The sequence below is a fragment of the Pinus tabuliformis genome, chromosome 7 (assembly GCF_031772625.1).
Source record: "Pinus tabuliformis cultivar Carrire ecotype Pingquan chromosome 7, CPIR1, whole genome shotgun sequence".
In the NCBI taxonomy this organism is placed as follows: domain Eukaryota; kingdom Viridiplantae; phylum Streptophyta; class Pinopsida; order Pinales; family Pinaceae; genus Pinus; species Pinus tabuliformis.
In genome coordinates this window covers 1789626225-1789645836 of record NC_142293.1, presented here as the reverse complement: position 1 = coordinate 1789645836, position 19612 = coordinate 1789626225, and the positions used below count along the sequence as shown (strand labels likewise).

The 19612-nt window shown below is 37.9% G+C and overlaps 1 pseudogene; it reads left to right on the top strand.

The window, feature by feature from the left end:
• Positions 1–19099, top strand: part of LOC149255506 (DNA damage-binding protein 1 pseudogene) — a 182824-nt pseudogene extending 163725 nt beyond the window's left edge.
• The last annotated feature ends 513 nt before the right edge of the window (positions 19100–19612 follow it).

The following is a 19612-nucleotide window of genomic DNA, read 5'->3' as shown; positions in this document are numbered from 1 at the left end:
TAACTCCATCGGATCTGAAATCTCATCACATATCGCAATCGACGCTTTCCATATATATATATATATATATATCTATATATATATATATAGATATAGATATATAGATATAATATGTTACTGATATGACGGACCCGCCGCAATTATAAAACGTAATATATATGCTTTCGGGTCTGTCCATCGCAATCAAAATCGGCGGAACCAACCTCTATATGCATAAAGGCTTTGCGGACCTGACAGAATTATAAAACGCAATATATATTATATCAGGTCTGGCTTACCCATATTGCATTTGGCACTTATTTCTATTATAATCCCTTTGTAATAGAAATATATAAAAATGCGTAATCATAATGTATAGGAAGGACTTTTTGATATGGCGGACCCGACGGGACTTAAAACCACAATGTATATACTTTTTAGGTCTGGCTATCATGAATCGCAATCGGAAATCGATGAATGAACCAACATATGTATTCAGTGCTTTACAGACCCACCGAGCTTTTAAATATAACATAGATATGCTTTGGGTCCGCCATCATAAATTGCAATCGGCGCTACATATACATATATATAACTGTGGACCCGCCGAACTTTATAAGACACAACTTATAGTATTTTGGGTCTGGTGTTAACTCTTTAACATTTATTTCCTTTGTAAATCCGATATATTTCTTTATTTCAATATGCACACACACACACACACACACACACACACACACACATATATATATATATCAGTTATGACTCCATTTATGTTGCGATTTAACTTTATCACATGGGCCAATTCCTTTATACTTGTTCCTTTTGTGATTTTGATGTATTATAACGAATAAATACCTCATTACTTTTAGACATTGCGGAGTAGACAATATAAAGGGCTTCTTTGAGGTTGAACCCCATTAATAATTTTAGGCCACACATTGTGATAAAATTGATAAATAAGGCTTAAATACAATATAAGCTGCAACACTCCCTTGGCTCAATGATCATCATTTTAATATTTTATGTAGGCTGCTAGTTCAGTTTCTCCTGCATCTTCATGATAAGGGAAAGACATTCATCTATTACGTAATCAAAATATTTCCAGTAGTTGCAGCTTGTAGTAGAGTTCTAACAATCTCTTGCAAAGTATCTTTCCTATACACAGTTATAATAGATAATTTGGCCGCATCTTTAACCAGCTCCTCGTCCTCGTCCTCATTCTCATCCTTGGAAACCTCCTTGACCAGCATGTTGTCTTGGCTCCTCACGTGTATTTCCTTCATCTTGCAGTATATAAGCATTAGCAGTGTGCTCCATTATTAAGTCATAACTTCGACAATTTATCTCATCATGGCTCACTGATTTACAAAAGTTCCAAGACAGTTACTTTGTGGTCTGCACATACTTTTGTAATAAATAGAAATATTCATAGTAATGTTGGCCTCTCATTCTACAAATCGTGCAACACAAACTTGATCTTGGGTTTACTAGATTAGGTGCTCGACTTGACAAGTAATCTTTGAACACAGGGTATTGATCCTTATAATAGCTCTCTAATTTTGATTTTGTACACCACACTTTTGCTCCAGTTTCTTTACCTTTCTTGAGATCTTACAATTCCAAGGTCAAATTTGCTAGCTAACTTTCAATTTGTTGTACTCTTACATGAGTATCTCCGATCAGTGAGGCTTTTAGCTTCATTGCAATCTCCAATGCTTCAGCTTGAGTCGTGATATTTTGTTACGTCAAGGATCACTTGATATTTGGTAGCATTGAAACTATAAACCATTCTTTATGTTGTTATGGAGGTATGCTAAAGCTTACATGTCCCATAAACACCTTGAATCATTGATCCAATTCTCACATAGACTCAATAGTCGTCTGCTTGATTTCCTTCACCTCCGTAATGCACTGTGATTATGATTTCAGCTTCTTGAATTATGATATCAGCACTTTCTTAATATCATCCAATGAAGAAGCTTGATTATTCACATAATACTTCATGTACATGTTAGCGCTCTTTCTCATAGTGTCATGATGAGTTGTGCCTTCTTTACATCTTCGTCAGTGATATGTCTTGCTTTCCATACTCCATCAGCTACTAGGAGGGGGGATATCGTGAGGTTGTGAGCTTACTGGTGAGTGCCAGTATTGCAGCAAGGGTGCTACACATCCTAGGCTACCAGCTTTACTTTATCAACCCGGGGTTCATACAAACTTGGAGGTAACAGTGTTGTATACAAAAGTAAAAGTGATGGTTCTACCTGTTGTCACTATTCAGCTGGCGAGAGACCACTAGGGTTTCAATCCAGACTTCTATGGATTCATGAGAAGTTTTATTTCTTGATGGAAGAAAGGAAAATCTACTCTAAGAGAGAGCTACTCTAATGCAATAATGGAGAAGGTCGACATTTAATGCTAAATCACACCATTTCCTAATTAACTTCTACGAAACTATGCTTTGTAGAAATTCTAAATCAACATGAACCAAATGTTGCTATCTAAGTTATAGAAGTAAGAAGCATCAAACTTCACTAATGTGTAAGTAAGGAGACTGAACTAAATCTATTTTTTCCTTTTTGTCTTTTTATGCAAAGTCAAGTATGCAAACAAATTTCTTTTGTTGATGTGGTAGGTGAATTAAGGATGTTTGAGGATGTCTGGAATGGTTATGATATGGTTGGATGGTGTGGAAGACCCTTGGGAGGATTTTGGTGACTTCCTAGAGGTTTTCCATCAATTCGACCTCAAAACAGGCCATTTCAGGAAAACCTACAGGATTCCCTGTAAACCTACAAGATACAACTAAGAGAAAAATGTGAGGTGTTGGAGGTGATGGAAGGCCTAGGAAAGGTGTGTGATGGGTGGAATGGAGTGGGAGAAGGTCTAGGATCACTCAGAAGTCAACAACAAAGATAGGAGATGGTTGGATTCACTCAATGTGCTTGGAAGAATTTCTATGAAAAATGATGAAAACTAGTGAAGGTGATGGTGAAAACAAGGGATGGCTTAGGTGGGTCGAGTGGAGGGTGGCTGTTGGCTATGAAGTCTTAGTCTCCTCCTGAAGCACCTACTCTACATAAAACATGTATATCTTCCAAAAAGCTATGTAAACAAGAAACATTCTCATAAACTAGAAAAGTAGAATTAATGAACTAACTGCCTACATTATGCATGAGGAAAGTTGTTGAAAGGAATGAAAGAATGGATGAGATCTACTACAAAAATGAAAATGAAAAAGATGACAATGGAATCTTAACTTGTAAAACTAACCAAATACTAATTTAAAGACAACAAACTCCAAAGCTCATAAAATAACTAGAAACCTGTGTTTTTGGGGCTGCTTAAGGGTCCCTTCCTCAAGTCATGATCCCAGAAGGAGGAAGTGAGGCTGAGACACCTATTGACAACCTTATGGTGCTACTTTTATCCCTACTAACCTGCTACTGAAGTAAGAAACAAATGGAAGAAAACTAATAAACAACCAATCTAATATACACTACTTGTAATGGAAATGCATCTCAAAGAAAATTAACAATGAAGCTATGAAACTACACTAAACATACATATACAAGAAAGAGCAGCCTTGGCTGCTAGGGTTGGGCCCTAACCCAAGAGCTTCATCCCTATGAGTTAACTCAATTCTGGCTCAAAACAAAACTCATTCTTATTACCAAAACAACAAATTACATCAATAGAACTTTCACAAGTCTGGAGCTCGAAAATAGCTTAGAGTTTTACAATAAAAATCTGAATCCTAATGAGGCTCTAGGCCTCTTTACTTATACAACTAAAGTCCCCAATGACTTCCTTAAAATCAGGGATGCTAGGCTCCTGAAATTGAGATAAACTAGCTCTTTGTCTCTCACTTGCTCAGTTGCCTTCTAATCCTCATGGCTTGGTTGCTTGCACTTCGAGCTAGTGTGATGGATGGAGGAATATTAGAATGGGGGATAAGTAAATGAGGAGGATTTACCTCCTACAACCCCTCTTCCTTGTCACATTTGAGTTTTCACCTTAGTATTTGCAAAAGTTTCTTGATTTTCTCCTTCAATCCTCCATTCAATGCATATTAGTCCACTAGGCATAATATCCAACTATAACTCATCTCATAAACAAAATATAATAAAAAACATGTAATAATTTGTGAGAAAGGTTGGTTTGACTAAGCTAGGAGGTGAATTAAGGCCCATATAATTACCCAATGGTGAGGCTCATCAATTACTTCCTTCTTCTTCACTCTCAGACCCACCTAACAAGGGGCTATAGTCAGTCTCAATAAAGTTCTTTGGTTTGAGATCTACTCTATATCACTTTTCACTTCATATAGACCCTCGTCCTAGTTTAGACGCATTCTCTCTTTGCACATACATTAATCTACTTGCATTCGTAGTATGCCCTTTTCACACAAAAGAATTATAATCCACAACTTCAAATAATTTAGGTACTTACCTCACAAACCCTTGACAAATATTTGCTCAGCTTCGTCGTAAGATACAGTCGTGCCTATTTCAAACTCAATAATAAATCCTCTCAGGATATTGTCAATCCAAAAATCAACCACTCTTGAGATACTAGGTCTAGTATTCTTGAGTCAATGTATTAATTCAGGCTCCATGTGGTAGGCTTATCATTTTTGAAACAAGTCTTATGCTAGGTCAACTTTGATACCCATTCATATACTTTATTATAAAACGTCATGAATAAGATCTCGTGTTGTTCTATAAAGAGATACTTCTGCAAGTAGGCTTCAATGGACAATCATGGATTTCTGTTTTCCTTAACTGCAAATTCTCGCTCTTTTTTTTCAACCCACTCCTGGGTTTCCTTCTTCGATGGATGCCAAAACATATCCCTTAAAAGATCCTGGTCCCAGAAACATAACCATTTGTTTTCTTAAGGGGCTTGGACCGAGGTTCAAAGCATACTCCACACCAACAAAACCCTCAACCACTAGCCCTTTCGGAAACGACTTGGAAGCAGATCACAGTCTCACCCGAAGCAGTTATGGGAGGTTGCAGAACCAGGTTTTTGCATCGAGAGGGATATTTCATTGTGGCACATGTGTGTTTTTCTTATATTTTATACCCGTCTACAACTTCACATACATAAAACACTTCACGCTTGTTGAGAAATGGCAACAAGAAATTCGAGTATAATTTGTCCTTGAATTAAACTGTGAATTAAAATTAAATTCTATTCTTATAACAACTTGTAAAAAGTTAATTAAGTTTAATTAACTTAATTATCTTAGGAATTTCGAGTTGGAAGTCTTTCTATATCATGTATATTTTCTCCCCAAATTTTAGGGGTCCAGGGTGAGTTTATTTGAGTTGTAATTAGATAACTCAGTTTGACTGAGTTATACACAGTTAAACTAGTTCTTACTATTTGTAGATATAGTAGAGGATTAGTAGTGAGTTGGTGCACTAGTGCATCCTTAGGTGCTACTCCAGCTAACTGAGGATTCCCTCATGAGAAACTCATGCATGCCAGTTCAGAGAAAGAACCAATTGAGACTAGAGTGTAGGGACAATGTACTATCAGTTGTAGAGTGATTCGAGCTGTACAGATCATGCATGCAATCAAGAACATGACCTAGTTTTGATTGCACAGTTTTGAGGAAGGATTTCCAACATTAAATATGGGTTGATTCTCACAAGAATTGTGCAAGGAAATAGGGGCTCAACAGGTAGCAAAAATTGGATGAGTGTTGGTTAGTGCAGGCTTGTGAGGCAGAGAGTTGATCATACTTGTGTGAAATTGTTCTTGTGAGAACAAGCTTTGTATTATCAATCATATTTCTAATTAATGCAATATATAGTAGGGGTTTTGAGTAGTGGCTTTCCCTAAAGAAACAGTTGTATTATGTGTCTTTGATTATCTTCCTCTTGTCAATTATTGTCTTAATTGATTCTTAGTTTCCATTCTTTAAAGAGTAGAGTATATTCCTGTCTTGTGTTTTAGTACATTACATGAGCTATGAATCTATAGGAAAATCTACATGGTATTGGAGCTGAAGACAATATACTAGAGGAGATTTTAAACTCTTGAGTTGTTGGTTACAAGTGAAATTTGAATTTTCAATACATACTTCAGGATCAAAATATGACATTCTATGGTTTACAGCTTCAGTATGCCTTGGAAAGTAGCTCGAAATATATAGCCTAGAAGGACAGAATAGAGGTTATGCTGGAGAATAATGGATTTAAGGAATTCATTGATCAAGACATTCCTCAGCTAATAGCATGGGATGCACAAAATCCGTTCGAATGGAAGAAGTGTGTGGTGAAGGCAAGGCAGATAATCCTCTAAGGTGTTTGATACCACATTGTCTCGAGTCTCCGTGGGAAGGAAATTACGTATGCCACGTGGAAATAATTGGCAGAGCTATTCTAGAACAACAGTGATCATAGGAAGTTGGAACTAAAAGACAAACTCTAAAAAATGAAGATGGAGAAAGGTGAGACCATTCCAAAATACTTGCCTAGGTTCACTCACTATCGTGATGAGCTTGGAAGTGTTGTAATAACTATTGTCGGGGATGATATGGTGTGCCTATCTCTCTTAGGCCTTCCCAAGAGTTGGAATAGCTATCAAGACTTTGTCAATGGGAGGGAGAATCTACTAGATTGGGAATGACTGTGGTCAGATTTGATGCAGGAGGAGATCAGAAGGAACACCAGAGATGGTTCCTCATCAAATACTAATGATGAGGAGAATTATGTCTTAGCTAGTAAGGCAATGAAAGGGAAAGGGAACACATCCCATTCCAAATCAGATTCTTTCCATGGAGGTAAGAAGAAATACATGACTAAAGTTAAGTGCTTTCATTGTTAGGAGTTGGGCCATTTTGCTACAAATTGTCCACTCAAGAATTCCAAGAAGAATTCCTTGGGAGGAGCAGCGGGTGAGGCTTTGGCCTCTCAATTCGAATTGCACTTTACTATCATTGCATGCATGGTGTCATCAATGATGGGTAGTGTATGGTACCTTGACAGTGGAGCTTCATTCCACATGATCGGTGACAAGGAGTTGTTTATTGAATTGGAGGAGAAGGATCTCTAGATGCATATCGATATGGGTGACAACTGGAGGTATAGTGCTACTGGATTGGGAACAGTCACTTTTCATAGGGAGCAGGGTGTTCCTCTCACCTTGAGGGATTTGATGTATGTACCCAGGCTGAAGAAGAACTTAGTATCAGTCACCATGCTTGAGGATAGAGGCTATGATGTGATTTTCTCGAAAGGAAAGGCATTCCTTCGACACATAGCCATGGGTATGGTAAAGAAGATAGGGATTCATGTTAAGAATATTTATAAGATGGAGGTAGAGTTTGTTTATTCTTTGAGAATGAAAGAAGAGAAGGTGCAGAGCTAAGATGTTGGTGAGTTGTGGCATAGGCGATTGGGCCACTTGCATCATGGGACTTTGAAAATCATGCAACAAATCTCTATTGGTCTTCCCAAAGGCACACTAGAGCAAGTTGATACATGCAAAGGTTGTACTTTGGGAAAATACACCAAGGCTTCCTTTCACAACAGAGACAGTTGAGCAGAGGCAATTCTAGACGAGTCCATTCAAATGAGTGTGGACCATTCTTGACAGCAACCACAGCCAAACACAGGTATTATGTTATTTGTTTATGACTTTTCTCGTAAATGCTGGATATTTTTCATCTAGAAGAAGGATCAAACTTTCACAAAGTTTTTTGAATTTAAAGCATTGGTTGAGAAAGATTCTGGCAAGGAGGTTAAATCTTTGAGGCATGATAATAGTGGTCAGTATGTCTCAAATGGGTTTAAGGCCTTCTTTGTAGCAGAAGGGATTAAACAGGAGTTGATGGCACCTATTGGGATGGAGTCCCCTAGGGTCAATTTTGGGGCAAAACCCAAGTTTTGTTGTATAAAGATGTAAAGTCTCTGTAAGTTGTGGTCACGGAGTGCATAGATAATTAAAGAATCATAAAGGGTTTTACCCTTCTTTATGTAAGTTGAGTCAGATTTTGAAGATCTACCCATGGTCCATGGACCATGGGATTTTATAAATAGGTGTGTCTTAGGATGTCTAAGGAAAATAATGGAGTTGGTCTATGGGAGAAGTCTATAGAGTTAACAAAGAAGAGTAGGAAGAAAGGCTCTACAGCTATGTGCACAGAGGCCTAGAGTAGAGTCTGCAACTAAGTGTGCGGACCCCTGCAGTTGAGTGCGTAGGGAAGTATTGAGTCTGTAAGTTGAAATGAACATTAATAAAGAATATTTTTGTAGAAATACGCGTGTTTATCTCTTTACTTATGTCTATATGAATGTGCCTTGTGTTATAATGGTTTTATGAACTAATGATGTATTGATGCATGATTTTACACGATTTATATTGCTATATGAATGCAATTATTGTTAATTGTTTACGCGAAGATTATCTTGTTGTATGTTGAAGTTATTGAACACTTAACCCGATTGAGGTATCTATTGGGTTAAAAACGATCTTTGGTACATGTGAGTAGGTGATTAATCTGTTCAAGGTCCGTAGAAGATAGTCGTAGACCTTCGCAGAGGTCTAGAGGATAGTTAAAGGAAGTTATATCGATAAGCCATAAGGTCTTATTAATCTGCACGAAGACATATTTAGGGCACAAAACGACATCATGATGATCTCTGGGTGTGGAAACTTGGTTCCAACATCCCCCCATACTGCTTCATGTGAGACTTCAGTCTTCGCTCTATGGATTGATGCCAAAAGGACCAATAGTGTAGGGATTTGTTTGGTGCAACTAACTCTGAACCTGGGTTAGGACCCACTAAGCCAAAAAATGGTTCCATTGTCAACACTTGAACCCGAGCCTCTCAGGTGAGAGCTAAGTATTATAACCAACTAGACTACAACAAAAAATATACCAAGGCTTCCTTTAATGATAGAGACAGTTGAGTAGAGGTGATTCTAGAGCGATTCCATTCAGATGTGTGTGGACCATTCTTGACAGCAACCATGACCAAACACAGGTATTATGTTATTTGTTGATGACTTTTCTCGTAAATGTTGGATATTTTTCATGTAGAAGAAGGATCAAACTTTCACAAAGTTTTGTGAATTTAAAGCATTATTTGAGAAAGAGTATGGCAAGAAGGTTAAATATTTCAGGCGTGATAATGGTGGTGAGTATGTTTCAAATGACTTTAAGACCTTCTTTGTAGTAGAAGGGATTAAATGGGAGTTGATGACACCCCATAACCCACATAAAAATGGGGTGGAAAAGAGGAAGAATAGAAGCATGGTAGGGGCAGCAACAATGATGTTGTATGATCAGGGCTTACCACTACACTTTTGGGCTGAGGCATGCAACATAGTAATTTATTTGCATAACCGTAGCTTGCACCAGATACTGGGATGAAGACACTAGAGGAGGCTCATTCTGATAAGATGCATGGAAAAAGTTTGAGATGACCACAAAGTTGGGGATATTTGTTGAGTACACTGATACATCTCACAACTATCAGGTGTACTCGTTGACCAGTAGGACGATAGTGGTTGGCAAGGATGTCAAATTTGATGAGGATAAGGCCATGTGAGTTTCACTTGAGAGGAAGCTTAATCTACATGCGGTTGAGGATATTTTATCTCCTAAGTTTGAGGAGCCTTATATTGATGTGGAGAAGTCACATGTAGAGGATTCAGGAGTGGAGACATCCACTCAGCCAAAGTCTTCCATAGATGGGATAAATTACACCATAGAGGCTAACAAATTATTGCATGATGCACAGGAGAATGTTGGCGCACCCACATCTCAGCACAGGAAGAGGAGGTCACCTAAGAGGTACACTGGATACATGGCTCCTATGAGCGGATGTGTTGAGATAAAGACATCTTTCTTTGAGGAAGCAGTGAAGCAGCCATTTTGGGTTGATGCCATGGTGGAGGAGTATGACTCCATAGTTCATAATAGTGTTTAGGATGTGGTCCTGAGACTGGAGGACAAGTCAGTGGTGAGCTCTTAATGGATTTACAAGGTAAAGAAATCTGCATATGGTAGTGTGGAGAAGCATAAGGCTAGGTTTGTGACCTGTGGCTTTTCCCAGGTAGAGGGGATTGACTATGATAAGACCTTTTCTCTTGTTGAAAGGTACTCATTGATCAGATCTATATTGGAACTATCAACAGAGATGGGTTGGAAGATACATTAGATGGATGTAAAAATAGCCTTCCTTAATGGCACGATTGAGGAAGAGGTGTACATAGAGGAATTGGAAGGTTTTGATACCTTTGACCATGAGTTGCATGTGTTTTGGCTCAAGAGAGCATTGTATGGGCTGAAGCAAGCACCCATGCTTGGTACACCAGGATTGATAGCTACTTCACTGGGTTGGGCTTCACCAAGAGTGAAGAGGATGTGAACCTGTACCACACAGTGGTGGAAGATAAATTGTTGAGTATAGTTTTGTATGTTCATGATTTGATTCCGACATGTGATGATTAGTTGATTAAGTCTTGCAAGGAGGACCTTGCAAGAGAGTTTTAGATGAAGGACATGGAGTTCATGCATTACTTTGTGGGCATGGAAGTATGGTAGAGTGATGGGGAATTGTTTGTGTCTTAGGGAAATTATGCCAACGAGATACTCATGAGGTTCTGCATGGAGAACAACAAACCCATGGAGACTCCTCTAGTAGGTAACTAGAGGAAGGAGGACGGTACTTCAGGGGAAGTAGTAGAAGCTAATGCTTACAGGTAGCTTGTGGGTTCACTCTTGTATTTGGTGAACACACGACTAGATATGTGCTATGCAGTTAACCAACTTAGTCAAGCGATGGTTAGGCCTACCAAGCTATATTGGAAGGTGGAAAATCATGTGTTGAGATACCTCAAGGGCACTACTTAGTATGGATTGTTATATAGATAAACAGAGGGATTGAAGATTCAAGGTTTCACCGATTCAAATTGGGTAGGGAGTCCATCTGACAGGAAGAGCACATCAGGAGGGATCTTCAATATTAGATCAGTGAAATTTTTTTGGTACAATAGGAAACAAAGATCGGTTGCACTGAGTTCAGTAGAGGCAGAGTACATGGCTGTAACTTAGGCAACATGTGAGGCTGTCTGGATGAGGAAGATTATGGTTGGTTTTCTTGGTCAACAGATGGATCCAACTGTGATTTACTGTGATAATCAGAGTTGTATCAAACTCTCTGAAATGTAGTTTTTCATGATCAGTCCAAGAATATTGATACCAATATCATCATCTTAGAGATTGTGTATTGAGGTGGATTATGTTGTTGAAGTACGTTCCCATGGAGGAGAAAGATGCTAACATTTTGAAAAAGGCATAAATTCGGGTTTCACAAAGATAATATCAGGGTAGATGAAAATACCTTTCTTGTTGAGAAATGGAAACCATAAATTCCAGTTTAATTTGTCCTTGAATTAAAATCGACCTATATTCTCATAACAACTTGTAAATAGTTAATTAAGATTAATTAACTTAATTATCTTAGGATTTTTGAGTTGGAAATCTTTCTATAGTCATGTATATGTTCTCCCTAAATTTTAGGGAACCAAGATTAGTTTATTTTAGTTGTAATTAAATAACTCAGTTTGACTGAGTTATAGATAGTTGAACTAGTTCTAATTGTTTATGGAACTAGTAGAGGATTAGTAATGAGTTGGTGCACTAGTGCATCCTTAGGTGCTACTCCATCTAACTGAATATTCCCTCATGAAAAGCTCATCCATGTCAGTTCATAGAAAGACCCAATTGAGACTAGAGTGTAGAGACAGTGTACTATTAGTTATAGAGTGATCCGAGTTGTATAGATCATGCATACAATCAGGAACGGACCTAGTTTGGATTGCATAGTTTTGAGGAAGGATTTCCCACATTAAATATTGGTTGATTCTTACAGGAATTATGCAAGGAAATAGGGGATCAATAGGCAGTAGCAATTGGCTAAGTGTTGTTCATTGCGGGCTTCTGAAGTAGAGAGTTATTCATACTTGTGCAGAATTGTTCTTGTGAGAAAAAGCTTTGTATTATCACTCAAATTTCTAATTAATGCAATAGATAGTCATGGTTCTAAGCAATGGCTTTCCCCAGAGAAAAAATTGTGTTATGTGTCTTTGATTATCTTCCTCTTGTCAATTATTGTTTTCATCGATTCTTAGTTTCTGTTATTTAAAGAGTAGAGTGGATTCTTGTCTTGTGTTTTATTACATTACATGAGTTTTGAAACTACATGAAAATATATAGTGTTGATGCTTTACTTCACATATTCTCACTTATTACATAAACATATCATAGAACAAATTAACATGAAATCTTTCACAAAATAAGTAAAAAACATGCATATCTATACTTGTGAACACAGGTTAAGAATACATATGCACAAGACTTTTCAAAAACTTCTTCTTGTTTATTAAGATAGATCTTTCAGTACATACAACTTCTTCGACCTATGCACCCAGCTGCAGGTGGTCTGTGCACTCAGCTACAAACTCTTCCAAGGCCTCCACGCACTCAACTGCATAGCCTTTCCTTAAGGCCAAAAATATAGACTAAAGACATAAAGTATTTTTAATTCATCAACATCTTTTTTTTCTCTTTGACAAAGCATTACATCTCCTTATATATATTTCATGACTACAATACCCTGGTCCATATACTATGGGTTCAACAAAATAGTGAGCTAAAACAACAATACCCATTACAAAATCAGGGATTTTGACCCACCCCAAAGCCCCTAGACATTGCACGGTGAATAGAACTTCATGGACTCTGTGTGCTCCACTCCTCTATATGCGAAGTCTTTGACCAAAACTAGACCAACTTGGGTCACACCAACAATAAGATAGTGTTGACACTGATGGCGTACACATTGATGGTCATCATGAGATAGTTCAAGCCAAAAACATTGGGTTTAGAGATACAAAAGAATGTCTCCATAGAAAGGATTGGAGGTACTAATGATGAACAAGGATTTGTTAGGTAAATGATCCATGGGCATAGCATCCTCATTAACCTAAGGAAATTCAGCAAGAAGCTCGGTGAAAGATAAGGAAATTTTGGATTTATCAATGGTGAACTCCAAATTAAACTCTTGAAGGATAACAACCCACTTGGAGTACTTTCCCCCAATGATCTTACAGCTAGGAATATGTTTCATAGGGTTTGAGTCAGCAATGATGATAGTCTTCTGCAATAAAATATAATGCCTCAATCATTGCACAACAATAATAGCTGCAAGGGTCAACTTTTCAATATGGGAGTAACAAATCTCAGGACCTAAGAGGCCTTTTCTAAGATGATAAATAGGGTTTTCATTATGCATGTCATCATGTTTGACTAGAACCATACCAAGGGAAGATTCCAAGGCTACGAGATATAACAATAAATCTTAGTTGAAATCAGGGGGACTCAATAAAGGTGCGTACAACAAAGATTTCTTAAGAGCATCAAAAGAATGTTGGGCTTGGTCGTCCCAAATGAAAGGTACTCCTTTCTTCAGCAAATGCATGAAGCCTTAGGTAATGTGAGCATAATTTCCAATAAATCATCTTAAGAAATTATCCTTTCCCTAAAGTTTCAGAAGTTAGTGAATAGTATGAGGAGGAAGCAGGTTGATGATAGCCTCAAACTTCTAGGGATCAACGCGAATCTATTCTTGAGAGACAATAAATCCTAGAAAACACCTGAAGAATACACTGAACACACAGTTGTGTGGATTAAGCTAGATTTTATAATAACAACATCAGAGAAAAACTTATCAGAAGTGGGTATGTTGATCATCACAAAGTAGAGAATGGACAACAAGCTCATCAAGATAGACTTCAACGATGTTCTTGATATCGTGAAATGCATAAGACATGGCTCATTGGAAAGTTGCACAAGAATTTTTGAGACCAAAGGGAAGTTTAACATAGGCAATGTTTCCCCATGGGTAGATAAAATCATTTTGGTGCTGATTTTTGGGTTTGATTTCAATCTGGTTGTGGCCTAAAAAACCATCCATAAATGAAAAGATAGCATTTCTAGCACATGCATCAAGAATCTGGTCAATAAAAGGTGTAGGATAATTATCTTTTAGACAGGCGAGGTTTAAGTCATGATAATAGACACAAACTTGAATAATTCGTTATTTCCTATCAATCGGAATAGGACTAGAGACCCACTCTCTCAAACGTACAGGATAAATAAACCCAACATCTAGAAGTTTTTTTACTTCATCTTTGATAGTAGCTACCTTAAATGGTTTTACAGTTGTAGTTTCTGTTGAATAGGCTTGTCTCCAGTATAAGTTTTAATCTCATATTTTATAATTCATGGATCAATGCCATGCTTTTCATCATAATATCAAGCAAAAACATCATGGAATTGTTTGAAAATTGAAATGTAAATTTCAATCTTAGGAGAAGTACAATTTTCCCGGACAAAAATGTTTTTCATTACACTTTTCTTTGTGGCAATATTAATAGGGATTGAAGCGGAGATGTTGGCCAAGTTTTGTTTAGAAGAGATAGCGAAAATATAATTGAGTTTCAGGAAAACATGGGTATTGCTAGGGGAAACTAGGATTTGACAAGACTCATCCACACTCTCTACCTAGGGAAGGAAAGAAGAGTCATGATGAAGATTTTCCCAAGGAAGGTCAGAAACCAACAGGACTTCTTGAATAGCTTCATATGATGGTAGTGGGAATTCAAGGAAGTCACAAGAGAGAGTATGGTCAAAGGTCCAAGAAGGCATAGGGTAATCTTCAAGTGGTACCAAAATGGCATCACCTAACTCATAAGATGTAGATGCCAGTTGGATAGTTTGATAAGAAAGTTTCACTGCACTTAAAGGTATATTATCACCATAATGATCAATATCAAATTTAGATGGCACCACCCAAGGATCATAAAGAGGATGTGTTCCACAGGTGTAAGAAGATATCATATGGAAAAGAACAACAAAAGATGTGGAAGGAGTGATAGGCGGGGGTAATTGAGGAAAAACACCAATAAGGGATGAGCTTTTGAACAACTCCACCCCAACACTCTAATGTTGACTAGGGTTATCTCTCACAAGTGGGACTGAATTCCCTATAGTGGAAAGTGGGGTCGATGGCACGCAATAGTCAAGATGGTCAATAATAACAATCTTTCCTTTGTGAGGGAAGAAAAGTATACAAAATATAGACAAGGCAACAATGGTCATGACATAGAACCAACTATGGCCAAGGAGCATATTACAATACAAATTAGCGTCAATGACTTCAACATCAACATAGACAACTTTCCCTCCTAAATCAATGGAAAACTTGGGAAGAACCCACTTGGGTACAAATTTATGTCCGTTGAATGCTTGTAGAGTGGTTTTATACGTAGTAACCATTGGAGAGACAAGAGCCTTCCAGGATGATGGTGACATGAAACAAGTGGAAGATCCTTCATCCACCAGAGTGTGATGATTATTCTTGTGAAAGACATGCATAGTAATTTAAAAGGTGATCTAGTGGGAAAGTTGAATAGTAGCCTTGTCAACATTAAAAAAAATAAGGTGTGAGTCTGAAGGGTCCACTCCACCAATCGCAGACAATAAGGCATGGCACTACTAAGGATAGATTTTCAAGATCTCCAAGGTAAACATGGCACAGGGAGCTTGGGAAAGATATTCAACAATACTATAGTGTTAAGCAGCCTTGGTAGATGGATTGTGTGTTTTCCTACAAATGGCACCCTCAGGTGGGTGGTAAATAGGTTCCAAAGGCTTATCTAATGTAGTAGGTCTAGTGGAAGGAGGTGAGTGGGTGAGTCCTTAGGGGAAGAAATCAACTCAGGAAAATGATCAGACTTTGTTTGCATGGTCACATTGATACTCTCTTGAAAAATAAGAATGTATGAGTTATTTCAAGGATTAAAATAGAGGGCCTCATTTCCCTCTTGCGGCAGTGGAGGAGGATTTGCAATCATTTGTTGTTATGGTTGCACATGGAATCGATGAGTTAAAAAAACAATTTGTTGAGTAGATTGTGGTGGTGCAAGAAGCCTATGAACTTCATCGATTTGAGGGAACTCATGAGTTAGATGCTCACCTTGATAAATTTTACAACAGAGCTTAATATTTTGATGACGTTCAGTTGTGCTCCTTCCCTGATTTTGCGGGTTTGGTTGAGATTCCTAAGAAAGGTTGGTTCTTTTGTTTATTTTTCTTATTTGTTTTCCACCAGTTTGCTAGTTGTTCTTAGGTGTTGTGGAATTCAATGTAAGAGCATTGGTGGAATTCTCAAAACAATGATTTTGTAGAGCCAGGTGCATTTGTTGGGTCTTGCGATGTAACGATCAACTGCCCAAGCTAGGAAACAAGTTGGCTCACAAAGTCAGAAGCAAATGCAATCACACCATGAGTGTGTGGGCTAGGAGTAGGCTTTAGTGGGTCAGTGGAAGGCCTAGGAGCATTGGGAAGTACTTTATAAAGCATACTTGATTGTGAATAAATTAAATCTAGTTTTTGGGAAGCCAAGATAGCTTTCTCCTTAGTGATATCTCTAAAAATGGACACATATTTGGTGATTTGAGGTCTTAAGGATCAACTGAACCATTTGCGCAATATCTCATCAAGAAGCTTGGTTCTCACCAACCTCTTGCAACTACGCCACTCATGAATATGGTTGTAAATCAATGTTACATTATCTTTTTTAAAGGTGGACAAGAGGTTGGAATCGATATCATACCTTGTAGGCAACTAAAGTGCGTCAAGAAGGTGTTATCACCTAAGAAACAATTTCTAAATTGTTCACATCATTTTGATTGTAAAGGTTTGGTGTTAGTCTGGGTTTAGTTTTCTTTCAAATTTGCTTAGTATCTAAGTCCTAGGAGTCTTGGTGGTATGGTTAAATAAAGGTCAAACACTCTGTTCTCATTCATCACTGGTTACATAACTCACACAGATTCCATTGTATCAAATTTGTTTCAAGCTTCTTATGTGTTATGAAATTATCTAGGTGTTTTCGTAGTGCAAAACCTATAATTTACACTGACTGCGCTACAAAATTAGGGATTCGTTCGGATCCATAGCAAATCTCACCCAGCCGTCATATTTATCAAAATCTGTTGTGTTTACATCAACAGTTGTCAGCTTATACACTTCGTCTATCATATCCAACTGCTTATCCTCATCATTAGGTCGTTAGGTGTCTTGGTACTGGCACATGTTTGCATTTGTTCATTTATAGATGACAACAATGCTTATTACTGTGTTGGGACAACATATGTATTTCCCGAGGAGAATGAACCTAACAAGGGCCGAATTTTAGTATTTTTAGTTGAAGATGGTAAACTGCAACTTGTTACTCAGAAGGAGACAAAGGGTTATGTTTATGATATGAATGCATTTAATGGAAAGTTGCTTGCTGGCATCAATCAAAAGATTCAGTTATACAAATGGGAGCTCCGTGAGGATGGTTCAAAAGAGTTGCAGTCTGAATGTGGCCATCATGGTCATATTCTTGACCTATATGTTCAATCTCGTGGAGATTTTATTGTAGTTGGTTATCTGATGAAATCAATCTCTTTATTGATATATGGCACTAGAATGGATTGTTTTAGGGTACATTGCAGCAGTAGAGGCCATAATATTATTAATGTTAACAATGTTCGGATTGGACCACCTAGGAAAGGGCCTCTATGCGGTGGCCCGGAGCGCGTTGAATCCATTGTTGACTATGGTGCCCTTCTGCCTTTTTCTGTTGATGGATATCTACTAGAAATTCGAGGTACGCCTTGTTTGTGATGGCCCCCTTTGAAGTCCTGCAGAACATCTCCGACACTAGAAATCAGTGATGAAAAGCGAGAGGAATTCTCTGCTTATAGTCATGTCTCTGGTTCTCTATTGGCTTTTGTACCGTGTTACAATTTTGCGCCTTCAGCTTCAGCGGATGGACGAGCAACGCCAGAGGCTTAAGAACAAGGACTGAGGTGTTATCAAGGTTTAGGGTTTAAGAAATAACAATGAAAAGCGGCTTTTTTTCCTCATTAAATTCAATGTAACCATGTATCCATGTTCATTGTGCACTATAAAAGTGCGGGGTCCGATATTGTGTGCTGAATTTCATGGCCACTGTCATACTTGTAATCAAACTACGAGTGCCTTTTGAAATATGTTATTTCTCACCAATTCTCTTTGTTTTCAAAGGCATATACAATTATCCACAATCGAGTTTATACAAACATGAGGAGGGAGCAATTGAAGAGAGGGCTCGTGATTATAATGCAAATAAAATGACAGCAGTTGAAGTTCTGGATGATGATAGATTTTAAGTTGCACGATTCTATGGGTTGCATTCATCATTTCAACTGTGGATTTGAGAGCTTGACAGAGCTTGCTTCTACTGTTGTTCAAGGAATAGGAGATGATATTAATCAACTCCAGCCACGTTAGATTTTGTATAATCTATGTATATGGCTACAAAGAAGATGCGTGAATTTCAAGTCAGTTCAGTCATCATCACAACTGGGAATAAGCCTCAAGGAATTCTAACTTCAAAGGATTCTCTTACATGGATTGTTGCACACAACCTTTATCCAGAATCAACCCTCATTGAAAAGCTAACACATGCAGCCATGGCCATGGTGGGAGGTTCAAGCTGTGCTACAAGTGACACAGCAAGCACAAAGATGCAGAAATTCTAAGATTCGACTCTGACATTAGAGCCACCGGAGATTGATGAGGATGGTCACAGTGATTTCTCTCCAAGGCAGTCAGTTGATGGTACAAAATCAGTAAAATCAGGATATCCATTGTTAGGTCTTGCGAATACATTTTATACCTTGGAGCAGAGAACAATTTCAACCTTTTTTACAATGAGGAAAAATAGCGATGCTGCAACTGATGAAGAGAGAGGAAAATTGGAAGTTGTAGGTGAATACCACTTAGGAGAGTTTGTTATATCTTATTAGGCATGGATCTCTTGTTATGCATCTGCCAGATTCAGAATCTAGCCAGATTCCTACAGTTATATTTGGAACAGTCAATGGTGTTATTGGTGTCATTGCATCTCTTCCTCAGGAGCAATATCTGTTTCTTGAAAAGTTGCAAGAAAATCTTGTCAAGGTGATCAAGGGAGTAGGGGGCTTAAGCCATGAATAGTGGGGATCATTTAGCTATGAAAGGAAGACTTTGGATGCAAAAAGTTTCCTGGAAGGTGATTTAATTGAGTCATTTCTAGATCTCAGCAGAAATCGGATGGAGGAAATTGAAACTGCAATGTCTGTTCCAGTAGAGGTAAAGCAACTATCTCTCAAGAGGAATGTGGTGTTTAAGAGTTAAAAAGGGCCTTTGCATTCAGTTTTGAATAGCTTCAGGGCACATGAAAAGAGACATTTCAATATAATGAAGCTCAGGACAGTCAAATTTTGGCATTAACACTGTGTTTTTGAAATTACACAACAGTTTCGTAGCACTCTACGAAATTGCTGTAACTGCATGTTACAATTCGGTTGATAAATTATGATTGACAAAGTGGCAAATCTTTTTGAAAGGAGGTGTATAAAGAGGATAATTAACAAAATATGAGCATCGAGCAGGGGTAGAACAAGCCGAGGAAGGACATATATGAGCTCTAAAGCTATGTGTTATAAAGTGGTCATTATTCATAGGTAG